At 44.4% G+C, this 18,366-nt stretch overlaps 1 protein-coding gene across 1 annotated transcript in view; it reads left to right on the top strand.

The window, feature by feature from the left end:
• Nucleotides 1-18,366, top strand: part of IMPG1 (interphotoreceptor matrix proteoglycan 1) — a 146,632-nt gene that overhangs the window by 120,667 nt on the left and 7,599 nt on the right.

Genomic DNA, 18,366 nt, shown 5'->3' with positions numbered 1-18,366 from the left:
CTGATATGTTACTCTTAGTTGAAAATTTCTGTGAGTTTGGGAATTGCCGGAGAGTGATCCCACAAAGAGGAAAGTACTTAATTTTCCTTTAAATCCTGTTTCATTGAAACCTGAGGCCTGAATACTGCAGAGAGAATATAGGAATAGAGAAGAATGTGGAGAATTCTGGTCCCCTTGGCTGGTCCTGGGCAATGAAGAGGCCTGTGGTGGTTGGTGGTGTGAAAGCTAGGCATTTACAGCTTCCATGAAGAGAACCAGTATTGTTAAAGAAACAATTACCAGTGACATTCATTAAAGATGCAAAGGGAAACTTTATCCCAGGGGTACCATCTTGATGGGTGTAGGGAGTCTCACAGTGGACGAGATTAGACCCAGCTCTGAGCACAGGATGGGCAGGTGGGAATTAGTAGCCAAAGAGCAGAGTGGATCAGTGGATGGAAAATTACTTAGAAGGAACATCAGGGGTAAGAAGAGATTCTGGCTAAAATGACCTAAAAGAATTCTTGCTGAAGGCAAACCAGGGTGGTCAGACATCACCTGGGAGGGAGCAGAGAATGAGGACCCTGACGATCAGATATGGAAGATGCAAGGTTCTGGCCAAACCATCTTAGCATCATTCCTGCCAAAACTGGACAAGAAAGAGACAAACACAGAAGTCCAAGAGACAAGGTCAAGTTTGAAAATTTTAGGGGAGCCCAAGTTAGGATCTGATCAAGGAGAAAATCTTTGTCAGCACCAGAGCTGGAGAGGCAGGACACCAGCCACAGGAGTTGTGGTGGCAGAGGCACAAGGAATTGGAGGGTGGTGGCTGGCGAGGAGAGGGAAGTGGCCCGCCAAGAGAGAGTGGTGCTCGGGGCCCAGCCAGACACAGGCTCACAAACACCCCCACCTCATTCTCACACTATTCACAGCCATTCCAATCCAGGCAGAGATAGCACCAAATTCAAAACACAAACATCACTTCTGCACAGTTCAGTTCAGTTCAGTCGCTCAGTCATGTCTGACTTTTTGCGACCCCATGAGCTGCAGCACGCCAGGCCTCCCTGTCCATCACCAACTCCCGGAGCTCACTCAAATTCATGTCCATCGAGTTGGTGATGCCATCCAGCCATCTCATCCTCTGTCGTCCCCTTCACCTCCCGCCTTCAATGTTTCCCATCATCAGGGTCTTTTCAAATGAGTCAGCTCTTCGCATCAGGTGGCCAAAGTATTGGAGTTTCAGCTTCAACATCAGTCCTTCCAATGAACACCCAGGACTGATATCCTTTAGGATGGACTGGTTGGATCTCCTTGCTGTCCAAGGGACTCTCAAGAGTCTTTTCCAACACCACAAGATGGACGGGTCATGGTGGAAAGGTCTGACAGAATGTGGTCCACTGGAGAAGGGAATGGCAAACCACTTCAGTATTCTTGCCTTGAGAACCTCATGAACAGTATGAAAAATGCTTCCGCACAGAGTTCATTAATTTCATACTTCTATGAATTCGTTCATTTTATAAAACTTCTTGAACTTGAAATGTAAAATGTTGTTCTTAAAACAAAAAGAACACCTGCATACTTATTGTACAGTAAAGTGTTTATAGCATCAGTTCTCCTATACAATTTTAGTTTGGAGAAATATGCACAAAATTAGTATTTTGATTATAGAAGAAATGGGTGTCTGGGTTTTAAAACAAATTAAGGGAAAATATGCACATGATTTTCAATAGTTTTCTTCCTATTTCTTTTTTTTTAATCTAGAAGATGACAGGTATTTTGCTCCCAGTTTTTCAGCAAGACTGGCTGATCCAGATTTTCTGCTTGTGGTGGTGTATCTGGGTGCAAGCTGTCAAGCTGATTGACAGGAAACCTGATTAAAATGTCTTCCTCGTATACTAAACCAGTGCAACCACCTGATCGTGCTGCCTCTCAGCTCCCTGGACCCCGAGTGAAGATAATTACTTCAGCTTCCTAGAGAACAAGGACTCAGATTCCAATTGACACAGCCTCTGGCTCTGTAGCCGGTATGGTCTTTTCTGGTGTCTAAGGCTTGGCTGGTTCTTAGCAGTGCCCATCCCCCAGCACATAGTAAGGGAGATCACAGATCAAGACACTGCTAATCAAAATCCCAAGTAATATCTAAAAGTCATTTTAGCCAATAGAAGAAGCCTCCCTGATTCAGGCTTGATCTTGCAAGTATTTCCTTGAACTTATTGATGAAAACTCTCCTTGAAAGAGAATTAAAAGGGGAAATCTTGAGGGAGATAAAGGACAGCTCCTGGAAATAGCAAGCATCAGGAATATATAACTAGCTTTGTCTCTGGGAAAGAATCTCAAGACTCTTTCCTTGAAAAATGGAGAAGTTATCCTACCATTTTAAAGTTTTTCCAACCAGGATGGCCAAATATAGCAAAACTGAGTTACTGGATGTCTTGCCCTTTTGCCCTTTCTCACTGTTTTCTTGGGAGAAACAGGCAATTAGAACTAGGGCTACAAAACACTGGACGGTCTCTTGCCAATGTTACCCAGCCCAGGAGCTTCTGGCTTTATTACCCATGCCTCCCACAGCCCTTATCAAAGAATAGCCTCCAAGTGTGAAAAACATACCAGTCAATCAGGTAGATAGTGGTCGTAGTCTCTAAGTCATGTCTGACTCTTGCAGTCCCGTGGATTTTAGCCCATCAGGCTCCTCTGTCCATGGAATTCCCCAGGCAAGAATACTGGAGTGGGTTGCCATATCCCACTCCAGCAGATCTTCCCAATGCAGGAATGAACTCACGTCTCCTGTGTTGCAAACAGATTCTTTACCACTGAGCATTAGATGACAAATACAGTTTAAAGAGGATATGGAAATGGATTTTATTTAAACAGAGGAAAAAAGCAAATGATGAAATCTAAACACAAAACAGAAAATACAATCACTGTATCATATCCATTTTCTATACAATAACTTCTGACTTTATAGAGGTGTAAAATGCCATAATCAATAGTAAATGGTAAATCAGTTCAAGTTACTATCTTTTAGGAGTCAGCAAAATGTTTCTTAAAATGCCAGGTAGTTAATATTTTAGGCTTTGCAAGTCAATAAAGCAGAAGTAGATGTTTTTCTTGAATTCTCCTGCTTTTTCTATGATCCAAAAGATATTGGCAATTTGATCTCTGGATCTTATCTTTTCTAAATCCAGGTTGAACATCTGGAAGGTCTCAGTTCACTTACTGTTGAAGCCTCACTTGAAGAATTTTGAGCATTACTTTGCTAGCATGTGAGATGAGTGCAATTGTGCAATAGTTGGAACATTCTTTGGTATTGCCTTTCTTTGGGATTGGAATGAAAACTGACTTCTTCCAGTCCTGCAGCCACTGTTGAGTTTTCTAAATTTGCTGGCATATTGAGGGCAGCACTTTCACAGCATCATTTTTAGGATTTGAAATAGCTCAACTGGAATTCCATCACCTCCACTAGCTTTGTTTGTAGTGATGGCCCACTTTGCGTTCCAGGATGTGTGGCTCTAGGTGAGTGATCACACCATCGTGGTTATCTGGGTCGTGAAGATCTTTTCTGTATAGTTCTTCTGTCTACTTCTGCTTTATTGACTATTCCAAAGCCTTTGACTGTGTGGATCACAACAAACTGTGGAAACTTTTTAAAGAGATGGAATACCAGACCATCTGGTACGGTCAAATCTGAATGTAGGTCAAGAAGCAATAGTTAGAACCAGATATGGAACAACAGACTGGTTCCAGATTGGGAATGGAGTACAACAAGCCTGTATATTGTCACCCTGCTTATTTTACTTATATGCAGAGAACATTGTGAGAAACACTGGGCTGGAGGAAGCATAAGCTGGAATCAGGATTGCAGGGAGAAATATCAATAACCTCAGAAGTAGGGTAAGGGAGTCAGAGAAGGTTTGAAAAAAGACCGGCACTTTACAGGAACAGATCACCTTTAATGAGGCGAGAAGGGGCAGCAGTCAGATTAGTGAGCTGCTGCACTAACCCAAGAAAAAAGTATACATAGGCATGTATGTGGAAATCTGCTGTCTTAAGGGGGCCTGTTGTTCTCCAAGGTTGTTCAGATTAGTTACCTCTTAAACAGCTGGGGCAAGGAATTCTGCAGATCTGCCAGAGGCTGGGACCAGCTGAGAGCTGGGCATAATCAACCTTAAAGTCCATTTTTTTCTTTGGGTGAGTGAGTTCTTTGTTTTGCAAAGAATGGTGGGGAGGACCTAAAAGGGAGTTTTAACTCCAGGCTGTTTTGAGCCTTGCAACTTTCCTTGATCAGATACGCAGATGACACCACCCTTATGGCAGAAAGTGAAGAGGAACTAAAGAGCCTCTTGATGAAAGTGAAAGAGGAGAGTGAAAAATTTGACTTAAAATTCAACATTTGAAAAACTAAGATTATGGCATCTGGTCCCATCACTGAATGGCAAATAGATAGGGAAATAATGGGAACAGTGACAGACTTTATTTTCCTTGGCTCCAAAATCACTGCACCTGGTGACTGCACCATGAAATTAGAAGATGCTTGCTCCTTGGAAGAAAAGCTATGACCAACCTAGACAGCATATTAAAAAGCAGACACATTACTTTGCCAACAAAGGTCCATCTAGTCAAAGCTATGGTTTTTCCAGTAGTCATGTATGGATGACTGACATAAAGAAAGCTGAGCACCAAAGAATTGATACTTTTGAACTGTGGTATTGGAGAAAACTCTTGAGAGTCCCTTGGACAGCAAGGAGATCCAACCAGTCAATTCTAAAGGAAATCAGTCCTGAATATTCATTGGAAGGACTGATGCTAAAGCTGAAGCTCCAATAGTTTGGCCTCCTGATACAAAGAACTGACTCCTTAGAAAAGACCCTGATCCTGGGAAAGATTGAAGGCAGGAGGAGAAGGGGATGACAGAGGGTGAGATGGTTGGATGGCATCAATGGCTCAATGGACATGAACCCACAATGGACATGAGTTTGAGTAAGCTCTGAGAGTTGGTGATGGACGGGGAGGCCTGGCGTGCTGTAGTCCATGGCGTTGCAAAGTGTTGGACATGACTGAGTGACTAAACTGAACTGAACTTTGTGAGTCAAAAAGAAAACTTGAGGATATTATGCAGGTGCTTATATAGCCATTTGAAAACATAAAATTTCCTCCCAGCTAGTAGCTGTAAAAACGCAGGCAGCTGCTGGGTGGCCACAGTCATCCCTGTTTGCCAGGTGGCTTGTTGGTGCTCTAGTGAACCATGGAACCTCATGCCATCAAGGTCTCTCCTTATTTTCAAATGCTGGTGAGTTCTCTTAAACCACGGAAGGTTTCCCAGCCTCTCTAGCCCTTCTCTTTGCTGTTACAGAAAAGTTAGACAAGTAAATGATGATGCAATCATGATGTGCGTTCATTCGTACCTTCAGGAAGCACTCAGGCACAGTCTATCTTGAGCTACACACTGTTCTGGGCATCGAACCCATCTCTGTCCCAGGTATTAAATGCCTGACAAGAGATAGAAGCATGCCAGAGCCTTTCTAAATACCATAATCAGGACATGAACAGAAATGTTAGGACGCACACTTGAGGTGAAGGAGTGTCACCACAGGCTTCCTTAAACAGACAGGCATAGGGAGCTGGGCCTTGTAGAATGGTGAGGGGCCCAGGCAAGGGAGGGTGAGGATGATGCCAAAAACGTGGCCTCTGTGCCCCGAACTGAACTGAATCTCAGAGACAGTTATGACTGAAGTAGAAAAGAAGAGCTTTGCTGCTTTGTCAGGCAAAGGAGGACACAGGAGGTTAATGCCTTCAAAACTGTGTGTCCCAAACTGGGGGGACTAGTGTTATATCAGTTGTTCAAGGGTGGGGTTGCTGATAAGGATCAGGGTGTGTGTGTGGAGGGGGGGTGGGCCTGCACTGCTTTAATCTGGCCTCAGGTGGTCTCCTGAGGAGCTTCTGTGGTTCTTGAGGTTTTTCAAACTATGTATGATCTACTCTCTGGAATAAAGAATGGTAGCTGGGCTTCCCTGGTGACTCAGCAGTAAAGAATCTGCCTGCAATATGGGAGCCACAGGTGATGCATGTTGCAGGAGATGCATTCTTCTTGGGTCGGGAAGAACCCCTTGAGGAGGCAGGGCAACCAACTGCAGAATTCTTGCCTGGAGACTCCCATGGACAGAGGAGCCTGGCAGGCTGCAGTCCATGGGGTCGCAAAGAGTTGGACCTGACTAAAGCGACTAAGCACGTATGCACACAAGTCAAGTGGTTAACATCTTCCATTTGTTGGGAGTAGGAGGAGGAGTTAGTTCTGATAAAACTCAAAGATACTGCTCTGTGTATCCCTTGAGGAGGAACCAGGGCCCTGCCCCAAGGCTGCTCCTCCCTTGTTTCTGCATCCCCTCCCTTCTCTGATTAGCAACTGTTCCAATCTGCTATTTCAAATCCTAAAAGATGATGCTGTGAAAGTGCTGCACTCAATATGCCAGCAAATTTGGAAAACTCAGCAGTGGCCACAGGACTGGAAAAGGTCAGTTTTCATTCCAATCCCAAAGAAAGGCAATGCCAATGTTCCAACTACCACCCAATTGCACTCATCTCACACGCTAGCAAAGTAATGCTCAAACTTCAAAGGACATGAAACATGAACTTTCAGATGTTCAAGCTGGATTTTAAAAAGGTAGAGATCAAATTGCCAATATCTGTTGGATCATTGAGAAAGCAAGAGAGTTTGAGAAAAACATCTACTTCTGCTTAATTGACTATGCCAAAGTCTTTGACTGTGTGGATCATAACAAACTGTGGAAAATTCTTGAAGGAATGGGAATACCAGACCACCTGACCTGCCTCCTGAGAAATCTGTATGCAGGTTGAGAAGCAACAGTTAGAATAAGACATGAACAACAGACTGGTTCCAAATTGGGAAAGGAGTGTGTCAAGGCTGTAGACTGTCACCCTGCTTATTTAACTTATATGCAGAGTACATCACGTGAAATGCAGGGCTATATGAAGCACAAGCTGGAATCCAGATTGCCAGGAGAAATATCAATAACCTCAGATATGCAGATGACACCACCCAGCTAGCAGAAATCCAAGAAGAACTAAAGAGCCTCTTGATGAAAGTGAAAGAGGAGGGTAAAAATGTTGGCTTAGAACTCAAAATTCAGAAAACTAAGATCATGGCATCGGTCTCATCACTTCATGGTAAATAGATGGGGAAACAATGGAAACAGTGACAGACTTTATTTTGGGGGGCTCCAAAATCACTGCAGATGGTGACTGCAGCCATGAAATTAAAAGATGCTGGCTCCTTGGAAGAAAAGCTATGACCAACCTAGATAGTATATTAAAAAGCAGAGACATTACTTTGCCAACAAAGGTTCATCTAGTCAATGCTATTGTTTTTCCAGTAGTCATGTATGGATGTGAGAGTTGGACCATAAAGAAAGCTGAGCACCAAAGAACAGTGCTTTTGACTGTGGTGTTGGAGAAGACTCTTGAGAGTCCCTTGGACTGCAAGAAGATCCAACCAGTCAATCCTAGGGGAAATCAGTCCTGAATATTCATTGGAAGGACTAATGCTGAAGCTGAAACTCCAATCCTTTGGCCACCTGATTGGAAGAACTAACTCATTTGAAAAGATCCTGAAGCTGGGAAAGATTGAAGGCGGGAGGAGAAGGGGACGACAGAGGATGAGATGGTTGGATGGCATCACCGACTCAATGGACATGAGTTTGAGTAATCTCCAGGAGTTGGTGATGGACAGGGAAGCCTGGCGTGCAGAGTTGGACATGACTGATCAACTGAACTGAACTGATTGAATCTGCCCTTTGGAGTTCAGGCAAGGTCATGGAGACTAGACTCTGTTTCCTATAAAAAAAGAAGCAGGGAACACAGAGAGGCTTCCATGTCCAGGAACCCCACAGTGTCCAGTTCAGTTTCCGTGTGGGGCTCATCTAGAAAGGGCAGGAGGAAAATAAAGAGATTCCTAGGAGTGGCAGGGTACTTCTCCCACTGTGAAAGCAGCTTTGGATACAAAGTAAAGATGCTCAGTATAGAAGGAAGGAAGGGAAGGCAAGGATGAGGCAGTGTTACCCAAAACACAAGATTTCCCTCTTGGTGGGTGTCTAGCTAAATAACACAACCCAGCCAAAGAGCAGGAGAAGGAAGGATGTATTACTTGCAGCAAGGAGAACCCCATGGATCCTTCCCAAAGCAGTGCCTCCCCAACAGCAAAATCGGGGAAGTTTTAAGCTAAAGGTACGTGCACATTCATGAGGGACTTGAGAAGAGGAGAATTAAGGATAAAATTGGGGCAAAGGTTAACAGAGTCAGAACTTTAGTTGATGGAAGTCACCAGGGTCAGAAAAGGTCCACATTATCTTCCCTCAGGTTCCAGGTGACCTGGAGGTTGAACCTTCAGGCTAATCTTTACCCCTGGAACAGAACTGGGAGTCTTTATAACTGATACGTTATCTTTCATATAGGTTTGTAACTTTATAACTGTTATCTTTTTTATTTCTCTTGGTGTTTGTTTCTGCCTTCTTTTGTTCCCTTAAGATTAATTACTGAAAACAGTTCAAGGGCAAACATTGTAGCCTGGCTTAGATCACAGAATAGCTTAGGCCAAAGTGGCTTCTCTTATGTCAATAAAGCCATGCCTGGTTCTATCTCCCGGGAACCCCATCCTATCTGCTTACAGCAGCTCAGTTAAAGTCAGGTTGTCTAACAACCCCTGTTCAATCTATTTGCATCTTCTCTGGGGCCCATTTTTCTGTTCTTTCTTCCTTTTTCCACCCCCCATGACTTATGGATTTTTTAAGTTAACCTTTTAAAAAAAATTATGAAAGTCTTCAAACTAAGTGCTTAAAGCCTTCCCAAGATTATAAAGTAAAAACACATGGAGTTTATCATTCATAAAATGCTGAAAATTTAGAAAATACTTGTTAAAAATCTATAAATAGTTACAAGGGACACATAAAGTAACTCATTTTTAAAAGATGAAGGGCAAAATTAATAAAATGCCTTAAAGATAGAAAAATATTCCAGAAAACATTTTTGGGGAAACCAGTTTTATAGAAATGGATATTAGGTGAATTGACCTCTAACCTATGAAGCAGGCATCTGGAGGCCTGGGTGAGGACAGTACTGAAAGGGTGCATTTGGTGAGTGAAGAGCAGATGAAGTTGCTTTAAGCTGACTGTTCATAGGTCATTAGAGTCCTCTGCAAAAGCAATCTAGTGGGGTAGCAGGAGCAGAGGCCACATTTCTGTGAGATTGCAATGATATGGAAAATGAGAAAGTCAACATGCCCTGTCCACCTCCTCTCTTACAACTTGGAGCAAGGCTCCAACCCTCCCTCAGATACTGCAAGGTAGCGGGTGCTACCTTTCTTGATGATCACATTTCAAAGGGGTGGCTCCCAGGTCCTGCAGAAAGTCAGGAGTCCAAATTCTGGCAAGAAGCTTTAAAGAGATTTCCATCTCACACAGACAGAGGAAGAATTTGCAAGTTTTCTAAAGTCTTACTCTTGATGCCAAAAATGTGGCCTCCGTGCACTGGTGCCAAATCAAATCTGAGAGACAGGAGTTTCGTGTGAAGCAGAAAAGGATTGCTTTATTGTTTTGCCAGGCAAAGGGGGACACAGTGGATTCATGCCCCTCAAAACTGTGTGTACCAGCCTGGTGGGATTTGGTAAGGAGTTTTATAGCAGTGGTTCAAGTATGGATTTGCTGATAAGACTGGGGTGTGTGCAGGGTACCACTCCTTTCGTCTCAGGTGGCCTTCCCTGAAATGAAGAGGGCTAATATCTTCTATTTATTTGGGGTTTTAGTTCTATTGCTGCTGTTCAGTCACTCAGTCGTGACCGACTCTTTGCAGCCCCATGGACTGCAGCACGCCAGGCTTCCCTGTCCATCACCAACTCCCAGAGCTTGCTCAAACTCATGCCCGTTGAGTCCTATAAAGACCTCAAAAGATAGTGTTCTGTGTATCTCTTGAGGCGGAACCAGGACCCTGCCTGAAGGCTACACTATTGATTCTTGGCTGCTCCTCCCAAGAGTCAGTATCCCTTCCCTTCCATGATTAGCAACTGTTCGAATCTGCCCTTGGGAACTCAGGGAAGGTCATGGAGGCTGGAGTCTGTTCCCTACAAGAAATGGGGGACACAGAAAAGTTTCTGTGGCCAGGAGCCCCACAGGGTCCTTCTCGGTTTCACACTAAGGAAAGACAGGTCAAGGAAAGAAGCCTGCATAAAGATGTGTTGAGCTTAACAGTCCCAGACAGCTTAACAGTGAGAGGATGTAGCATTTCTTTTCTGTGCCCTAATTTTAATATATTTATAGGCAATGCCCAGACAGACCAATTATTTAGGTGCATTTGCAAAATTTTAAATAAAACCCAATCAGGTCTTCTTCTTTTCTTTTGGCCTAATGTCAGAGTGGAAAGTGGATTGGGGTAGCAGTTCTGGGAGGGGGGAATATTCTTCCTTTACTACCCGGGGACAAAAGAGAAGAAAGAGAGGTTTTGAAAACCCTCTGGAGATTTCCAGGTGAGTCTCATTCCACATTCAGATCACCACCAGGATGCGGGGCTCCATCCTCTAAAGGAGGGTCAGCAGTGGTTAGGGCAGAGAGCATCTCAGAGGTGCAGGCAGGTAGGAGAAGTCACACACTGTTGGTACGGCGTGCGGTTTGCCTTTCACCTTTTGAAACTCCCTGAATAAATGAATCTGTGATATAAAAAGTATAAACCAATGTTAGAACCATCTGATTCATCAACTGAGAAGCTGAATAAATCACGGCTTGCTCAGTATTCTGGTGGCATCCCCGGCCACTCGGGTCGTCTTTCATTTAAGCTGCTATGAAAATTCTTCAGAAGCATGTAGGGCTTTTATGCCAGTTAGCTGTGCAGGTTGAAGATTTCAAAAATGCAAAACTCCATATAACTTATTCTAAGTTCTCTTCTTGAATTCCTAAAAATCTTCCTTAAAAACAGGCAGACCTCAAAGCTGGTAAGTGGTAAACACTGAAATTAATTACAGTCTGGCATCTAAGACACTTCCAGCCAGAATGTGGGTCAGCACTCATTTTCTCTGGAAAGTGCATAATTTGTAAGACTCACACTTAGTCACCCGCTCTGCGAAGGTGGTAGTTGTCACTCATAAAAATGATAATTGCTGTTAATTAACACTATTTTTTAATCTTAATAAATAACTACACAAGGTTATTTCCCCCCATTGCATAGTTGAAGAAACTGTGTTTCCTTAAAGTATAAGTAACATGTTTTACTTTTACACGGGCACCAAGGGCTGGAACTGAATTCAAAGGCAGTTTTATGTGCCTCCCCCAACTCTACCTACTGCCTCTTTGTGAAAAGGAATCTTATTAAGCCTCCTCGTACTGATATACTGGAGTAGGAAATGGCAACCCACTCCAGCATTCTTGCCTGGGAAATCCCATGGACGGAGGAGCCTGGTGGGCTTCAGTCCATGGGGTTGCAAAGAGTTGGATTATGCCTTAGCAACTAAATAACCACAACCACTGGGTATAGACCAAGTGTTTAACCTGCTTAGAAAAGGTGACAGCACACTTCAGTCTAATGAAACCTAAACGAACTATTAGGTTCTACATTTCACCAAGTGAAATTTCCTACAATATTTATTTATTTATTTACTCTCAGAAACAAAAGTCCTGAACTCCCCTTTCTACGTCCTGTTGTCCCTGCGGGGAGTGCCCCTTCCCAGCTGGGACAGCCTCAGGGACTCTCCTCCAGGAGGCTCTCCCCAGCCTCCCCCACCTCTGTCTCTGGCTGTGTCTCCTGTGTCCCCTGTGCTGCCATCGCAGGGGTTTTTCTGTTAACACCTGCTTCCACTAGGGAACCACAATGCCTACTGAAGTGCCAGACAGCTTTTGCCCACTCCAGAGTTTCCACCTGTGCCCTCAACCCACCCCCAACAACCCCATGGAGCTTCCTTAAGAAGCTTGCAGGGCCCCTCATCTAACCCTTAATGCAAACCCTCCACGTGAGGGCCACCTCCCATCCTGCTGTCAGGGTCCCCATCTATCCTGGGACACTCAGGCCCTAAGATCCATGCACCCAGAACCCCTCGGTTTGGCAAATATAAAAAATGACTGAAAAAAAAAAAATGACTGAGAGCAGAGATCATTCTTCAGCCTCTTGTCCAGGGTAAGCTACATGTGTTTGCCTTGGAAGTGTTCCTGAAAGCCTACTATAAACAGGTTGTGGTGGTTGTTCTTGAGAATGGTAGAAAATTGAATTGAAACCCAAGCTTCTTATCACATGTCCCTTCAAGCCAGGAAAAAGTCCCATGAGTGATTGACTCAATTCCACAAACTTGGAGTGTATGCTCCAACAACCACATGCATGGTCCTGTGTATCACTGTATAATTATTCTTAATCCTACCCTTCAGCAATAAGTCATAAGCAAAACATTTTTTGCCAATAATAAAATAATAATAAAATGATAAATATGAACTTAAATGTAGCTGGTTTTTTTTTTAATTCTTTTAGTCACTGACCTGAACAATTCTGGAGCCTGGCTACATCTCCTGCTGCCTTTGTTCCAGTAGGACACTTCGAATGGGAGATTTATTATATTTGAGCTGGAGGAATATTAGTGATCACCTGCTTTAAATACCTCCTTTTATAGAGAGAAGAAATGGGACTCAAAGATGCTAACCCACATTCCAAGGCCACAGACAATTGCTAGGAGCCAGTTCTCGCCAGGGTGCTTGGGCGTTGACAGCAAGGATGAGCAGGTTAACTCCACAGCACGTGAAGCCAAGCCCACAAAGTCCTCAGGATTTAGGAAAATAAGCCAGATGCACATGTGTGGAAGGTGAGGCGTCTGCATTATATCTCAGATGCACCCCCAGAAGGGCGCCATAGTTATTCAAATGACTAAGCACTCAGCACCAAGCACTGAATCTGAATTGATACTCACACCTTAAGAAGGAACAGTCAGAAGACCAGGCTGCCTAAGGATTCCCTGGGCTCCAGACCCTTTGCTTCATGCATATTAATTTTAAATATTAATTAATATTTTAAATTATATATCCTACCTGCAGTGGTATAGAGACACATATAATCCAGGCTGCATTATATTAATTTTTTTCTTCTGATTTCAAAGAATTTAAATCATGTTCTTAAGTTCCTAAAAGTATGGTGGTCAAAACTGTGTGTCCAGTACCTCTCAGATTATACGGATGGGGATGTGTGAGTCTGTCATCCTCTGATGCCCCAAGCAAAGGAATGACACCCCTCCTCCCCCACCAACAAAACCAGGACTGCCAAGCCTCCGTGGTTGGGGATGAAGTGGCCCCTGCTTTCTGCTCCTTTCAGACTTGGTCTCAGCCTCCTGGGAACTCCAGAGCCCTGGCTCTGCCTCTCTGAAACAGGAAAAGATGAGCCAGGAGTTTGCAATATATCCTCCAGTCAGCCAGGCCAGATCTGCTGCGGTGATCAAAGTCCTAATGGCTCTATCACTGGTCCTCTGGAGCTGCTCCTCCCACCGCCTGATTCCTGACGGACCTCGCCTCCCTCCACCAGTGCGCTCAGCACTGCAGTTTTTCAGTTCAGTTCAGTCACTCAGTTGTGTCCGGCTCTCTGCGACCCCACAGACAGCAGCACGCCAGGCCTCCCTGTCCATCACCAACTCCTAGAGTTTACTCAAACCCATGTCATTGAGTTGGTGATGCCATCCAACCATCTCATCCTCTGTCGTCCCCTTCTCCTCCTGCATTCAATCTTTCCCAGCATCAGGGTCTTTTCCAAGGAGTCAGTTCGCATGAGGTGGCCAAAGTATTGGAGTTTCAGCTTCAGCATCAGTCCTTCCAAAGAACACCCAGGACTGATTTCCTTTAGGATGGACTGGTTGGATCTCCTTTCAGTCCAAGGGACTCTCAAGAGTCTTCCCCAACACCACAGTTCAAAAGCATCAATTCTTCGGCGCTCAGCTCCCTTTAGAGTCCAACTCTCACATCCATACATGACTACTAGAAAAACCATAGCCTTGACTAGACGGACCTTTGTTGGCAAAGTAATGTCTCTGCTTTTTAATATGCTATCTAGGTTTGTCATAACTTTTCTTCCAAGGAGCCAGAATTTTTCAATTTCATGGCTACAGTCACTATCTGCAGTGATTTTGGAGCCCGAAAAAATAAAGTTTGTCACTATTTCCATTGTTTCCCCATCTATTTGCGATGAAGTGATGGGACAGGATGCCATGATCTTAGTTTTCTGAATGTTGAGTTTTAAGCCAACTTTTCCACCCTTCTCTTTCACTTTCATCAAGAGTCTCCTTAGTTCTCCACAGTTTTTAAGGAGACGGAAATCAGTTCGGACTCATATTAACAATATAATTTCATTCCATCTATTCCTACTTCTTTTGCTATTGAGCACCACCTAGCGATCACTAGATTTCATCGCATCAAGAAAAAATAAAAGTCTCCAGTAAAGGCCTAACAGGCCCTCCGCCGGGACCAACCCCAAGAAGCCTAGGTTTCAGCCACCCTGAGCTGAAATCCTGCCCTAGATCGGAACCCTATCAACGGAGATGCCTCACCTCCTGTCCAACACTTGAGTGTTAGGACAGCGCAAGGCAAGGGGATGATGAAATGGTAAAGACTGATAAGTACAGGGCAGATAGGGATCAATACCCAGACCCAAGGATTTGGAACAAGTGACAGGATGGTCTAGGGGGAGGCGTGTGAGTGCAATGATCCAGAGTTAGTGACACGTGGGCCTGAGACCCTCAGGGGCTGGCAGGAAGGGAGAGTCTGTTTTCAAGCCTGGGCAGATGAGTAGAGTAGCTTTGGGATCCGTAACAGAGGGTTTGTAAAAGACAGTCTTGGACCATCAGGGACCTATGAATTTATAAACTGCTTGATGACCTGGATCATAATCTTTTTAGCTTTAACTGTAAAGTGCTTCCAAGTGTCCCCTGCAGGCAGCAGAGACTGTTCACTAAATGGGTTTTGATTACATGATGTAGAGTTGAAAGACAACCTTACTCAGTCAGCGCTTGGGAATGCTTGTCAAGACCTTTAAAATGCAAGCCTACTGCTCTGCATGCATGCGTGCTAAGTCACTTCAGTCGTGATCGACTCTGTGTGACCCTACGGACTGTAGCCTGCCAGGTTCCGTCTGTCCATGGGATTTTCCAGGCAAGAATACTGGAGTGGGTTGCCATGCCCTTCTCCAGGGGATCTTTCCGACCCAAGGATCGAACCCATGTCTCTTATATGTCCTGCATTGACAGGTGGGTTCTTTATCACTAATGCCACCTGGAAGCCACTTCTCTGTAGGCTAGTCCCCAAAAAATGACATAGGAAAAGCAAGTACTCTATAAACTAGGTGCATTTGTTCTTCAGATTTACCCAATCCAGGGCCCCCAAATGTGGATAAATTCATTTCTCGACTTCTGCATTACTGTGTTCTGTTCAGTTTTATGCTCGGCTGGGCTGAAGGGAATATTGGTAAAACAGAAACATTTTTTAAAACAGAAACTCATGTGGTTGTCCCACATTTTCTATTCCTTTTTCAGAGGGTTGGGCTCTGTGCATTCGGTCTCCGTCCCAAGTTAAATCTGTTTCTCCACAGCAGAGAGGGCAGTGGGGACTCCACTATTCTCTCGCGGCCTCTGCCTTCAGGACTGCAGGCCTGGATGTCAAGCTGCTGACAGCTGTTATTTATTAAGCCAGACCCCAGATATGAATCACCTGGGTTGTCAGGGTAAATGTGAGTTATTTCCTAAACAGTGGCAAAGATTCCTTTATGTGGCCGGCTTTAGGAACTATGAGGGAGGGAAACTGTTCGCTTTACTCAGGGCTCTTGGTACACAGGAAACCTCAAGTTGCAGAAAAATACAACTTTACGTAAATATCTAGCAGGTCTATCTTGCTGGGAGACCCAAAAATATGTTTTCAAGGAGCTGCTCTCGCCTGCCTATTGGACTGGTCTCACTAACCTCCCTCGCTCTCTTTTTCCACCACAAGGAGTCACTGGATCAGGAATGAACATGAGGGTCCATGGAATTCTCATCCCACAAGCTGCCCACACCCACACGCAGGGCTTCTGTGTGGTCAGTAACCTAGGCAAAGCATCTGACGGCAGCCTTCACTTGAAGATGCGCGGTAGACTTTAGCTTATCAGTGATTCTGAGAGGCTTAGAAGGAAAAAGAGAGGGGAGTGTAGCTGGAGTCCAAGTCCAGGGGAAAGAGAGAAACCCGTTATGTTTATTTCATCTAGCATTTAAAAAAAAAAAAAAAAAAACTAGCCGCCAAGCCTACTTTTAGCATGTGTGTGTACCAAGTCACTTCAGTCGTGTCCGACTCTGTGCAGCCCCATGGACTGTAGCCCCCGAGTCTCCTCTGTCCATGGGATTCTCCAGGCCAGAATACTGGAGTGGGTTGCCATGCCCTCCTCCAGGGGATCTTCCCCGCTCAGGGATCCAGCCCACATCTCTTACATCTACCTGCATTGGCAGGTGGACTCGCTACCACTAGCGCCAACTGGGAAGCCCTATAAAACATCAAACCCGACTGAATTCGAGTTCTGCAAATGTTCCCACTTGGGAAATACTAGCTCAGACGATCACTGAAACGATCCTAACTCTGAGACTTCTGAGATCTGTGTACATGTTTTCTAAATCACAAGTCTGATGACAGCCCTCCCCTGCCCACAGATCCTCCATGGCCCTCACCTCCTGTCAAGTCCAAGGTCCTTAGCCCGGGATTCAAGCCCTACCAGAGCTTGGCCTGAACTTACCTCTCCAGGCTCAATTCCCTTCCTTCCCGTCCACGAGTCTCTGCTCCCGCCATGCTGGGCTTGCCTGTTGCTCTCCCACCTCCCTGCCTCTGCTTATGCTGGATCCAGTCGAAATTCCTTTCCTAGCCTTTGCACATCCAAATGCAATCCACGTTAGGCACAGGGTCCAACAATCTGGCCCCCTTGTCTCTAATGTATCCTTGTGGTTAGAGTTCTTATACCAGACGAGACACTTGGCTTCTTGCATAGAAGCATCTGTGTATGTGTTTTACTGTGCCCCCTCGGCTTCTTGAAAGAGGGGCTTCATACCGGATTGCCTGTCCCCTAGTCCCTAACCGGCTTCCCCGGTAGCTCAGCTGGTAAAGTATCCGCCTACAATGCAGGAGACCCTGCTTCAATTCCTGGGTTGGGAAGATCCACCAGAGAAGGTATAGGCTACCTGCTCCTGTATTCTTGGGTTCCCTAGTGGCTCAGACGGTAAAAAAAATCCACCTGCAATGCGGGAGACCTGGGTTCGCTCCCTGGGTTGAGAAGATCCCCTGGAGAAGGGAACAGGCTACCCACTCCAGTATTCTGGCCTGGAGAATTCCGTGGACAGAGGAGTCTGGCAGACTACAGTCCATGGGGTCTCAGAGTCTGACATGACTGAGTGACTTTCACTTCACTAGTTCCTAACACATGATAGGTGCTTATTGAAATAATCTGAAGGGTAAATAGCTGATGTGATTCAGTGGAAACCCTTCTGGGCAGAAACTGTGGTCTGGGGACCAGTGGCCTGTTGTGGTTCTGCCATCAGCATGTGATGATCCTGGCCTTTTACTTCTCCCCTGGACGGCAAGATGTGCTCAACTCCAGGGTCTAGAAGGGGCCGTGATTCTCCCAGAGCTAAATAGTCTGAGATTTATAATTGTCTGTTGACTTGTAATCCACTTGATGAAGATTTTGAGACAATCCTACAGAATTAATAGAGTGAAAAAGAACAGTTGATGACTAAAAACAAAACAAAGACCTGAGGTCCATTTGAATTTTTCAAAGAAAAGAACCCCTAGGGATTAGCAAGAGACTGAAAGAGATTTTCAAACCAGGAAGTTCTTGAAACTACCCATAAAAATGATTGACTACCACTTTAAAAGGTAACCCTGATCTTAAATATGTGTTTACCAGCTAATCGCTGCAGAAAATGTTTGCCTTAAAAAAAAATTCTAACAACAACAACAAAAAAAAGAATTTTATTGAAATATAATCGATCTATAGTGTTTCGTGTGTCCAGCAAAGTGATTCAGTTACACATACAATATACAGGTATGTTTTCCTTTCAGATTTTTCCATAATAGGTTTTACAATGTATTGAATATAGTTCCCTGTGCCATACAATACCTTGTTGTTAATCTATTTTATATGTACTAGTGTGTATCTGTTAATTTCAAATTCCCAGTTTATTCCTCCCCATTCCCTTCCCTTTTGGTAACCATAGTTTGTTGTGGCTGTGAATCTATTTCTGTTTTGTAACTAAGTTTACTCGTATCATTTTTTTTTTTAAGACTCCACACATAAGTGATACTCTATGATATTTGTCTCTCTCTCTGATTATGTCACTTAGTGTGATAATCTCTGGGTCCA

Source organism: Muntiacus reevesi, chromosome 19, assembly GCF_963930625.1.
Source record: "Muntiacus reevesi chromosome 19, mMunRee1.1, whole genome shotgun sequence".
NCBI lineage: Eukaryota > Metazoa > Chordata > Mammalia > Artiodactyla > Cervidae > Muntiacus > Muntiacus reevesi.
The sequence above is the reverse complement of the archived record's forward strand: the minus strand, read 5'-3'. Positions and strand labels throughout refer to the sequence as shown.